This window comes from Temnothorax curvispinosus, unplaced genomic scaffold (genome assembly GCF_003070985.1).
Source record: "Temnothorax curvispinosus isolate PA1 unplaced genomic scaffold, ASM307098v1 QBEX01000167.1, whole genome shotgun sequence".
Lineage (NCBI taxonomy): Eukaryota > Metazoa > Arthropoda > Insecta > Hymenoptera > Formicidae > Temnothorax > Temnothorax curvispinosus.
In genome coordinates this window covers 1,375-3,176 of record NW_020209947.1, presented here as the reverse complement: position 1 = coordinate 3,176, position 1,802 = coordinate 1,375, and the positions used below count along the sequence as shown (strand labels likewise).

Here is a 1,802-nt window from a genome sequence, read left to right as displayed (position 1 = left end):
GAGGAATTGTTACAATACATGAACATATATTTTATTTTATAGAGAACGCTTATTTGATACATAAAATGTTTCTATGGCTTATTTTCATATTGTACTTATGTAATATTGTACTAAAAAAAAATTAACAGAAAAGTATATATGTACCATTGAGATCTCAAAACATATCTTTATTGTAGCGTTTAACTATCGTTAAATACATTATATCTGAGTACAAAATTCACAAGGGACTCATATGATCAATCAATTCTGGCCACTTGTTCGGAAAGTCATATTTTCCAATGATAGATACTGCATCAGACAACTGCTTTTGTATCGAATCTGGTGAATGTAACATCAGATTAACGATTAGTTTCTTGACGGCATCTCTGTCTTGGGCATGTATATGATCCACTGAATCCTCCTCCTAAAATAACATTCCGCAATAGTAAACTAACATACGATGTAAGAACATTAAAATAAATAAATAAATATAAACCCAAAACCCAACCACTTTCCAGTTGTGCTTAACATAATTCTTTTAAATTGCGCCGACAATCCTAATCGTGATGTTAATCTCAGACTTGTCCACCAAATGAAGTAGTAGTAAAGGATAATTCTGATTGACTTCCACCGACTCCAGAAACTTTCTCGGCTAAAATATAAATTGGATATTAACGTACGACACGCGTACAACGTTTAAAATATCACAAAAATAATAAGTTTGTAGGTTATACCAACCTGGACGTTTGACATTCACGTCTGGGCTGAGAGTGTGTGTTTCAGATATTCGCTCAACGTTACCAAATTATCGTCGGTGAGCTCCATGTCGGCGATCAGGAAAACGATTCCTTTACTCAGTTAGCCCTTCTTTCAGGAGATACAACACGGCGGCATCGGCAAAGGTATCGAGAGAAAAGCTACGCCGCATATTATCGCATGTAATGGCATGTAACAAAAGTAACAACCGGCTTTCCGTTGGTCTGTTCGGTCTGTTGCGACAGGTCACACAAATTCCAATCAACGAAAAGCGTAAACTGCGTCACCGCGGCAGCTGCAATATGATTGGACAGTAGCCAGTCGCAATCGCAATCGCAGTCGCAATCGCAGACGCAATCGCAGTCGCGCCGCGAGCCGCTAGTGTGATACGGGCTTAATGCGTGATCGCGATCGATGGGCTTCGAGGGCGCGGGGATCGCGGGGAACGTATATTTCGCACAAGTTCGACAGAGCTTGAACAACATAAACATCGGTATTTCTCGATGTTAAATATAATAACGTTTTCGAGCCGATGTTTCGCGTAGGAAAGTTCGACGGATCTCGAACATATATATATATATATATATATATATACTTTATTTTTATTTTGCAGCTGTAGAATGCTATGATAGAAATACCTTATTATAATTATTCAATACATGTGGAGCAGCAAGCTCTGCAAATTTTTTTTTTGCGATTTTTCCTTAATGGTTTATTCTTTTTGACAGTTTGTTCCTTTGGTACTTCGTCTATCCTTTGTAGAGCTACATGTAATTCTCGTAATTTTGGTAATTTATTTTGTTTCTGTGAGTTTTTGTATTCTCCGTTTAAATTTTCTGTTAAAAAATACCATACAATAGTAAAATGTTAGAGAACCTCCCAGATACGTAAATACAGTGTGAATTAGACATCATTAATTAGATTGCTTAATTAAGTAGAAGATAAATTTATATATAACTAGCTGGTTACCCGGGCTTCGCCCCGGAAGACATATGTAATCAGACACGCAAATAGTCTCTTTCTCTCTTTCTCTCTCTCTCTCTCTCTCTCTCTCTCTCTCTCTCTCT

At 37.2% G+C, this 1,802-nt stretch overlaps 1 long non-coding RNA gene across 3 annotated transcripts; it reads right to left on the bottom strand.

The window, feature by feature from the left end:
* Window positions 1–141: 141 nt before the first annotated feature.
* On the bottom strand, window positions 142–1,008 carry LOC112460682. Of its 3 annotated transcripts, none has more exons than XR_003041475.1 (3): window positions 718–1,008; window positions 476–631; window positions 142–403 (listed from the first exon to the last, which is right to left on the bottom strand). It is a non-coding gene; the product is annotated as an uncharacterized LOC112460682 (long non-coding RNA). The 3 variants fall into 3 exon arrangements; XR_003041477.1 differs by having other exon boundaries at window positions 488–631; XR_003041470.1 differs by having other exon boundaries at window positions 142–631; window positions 718–989.
* Window positions 1,009–1,802: the final 794 nt, after the last annotated feature.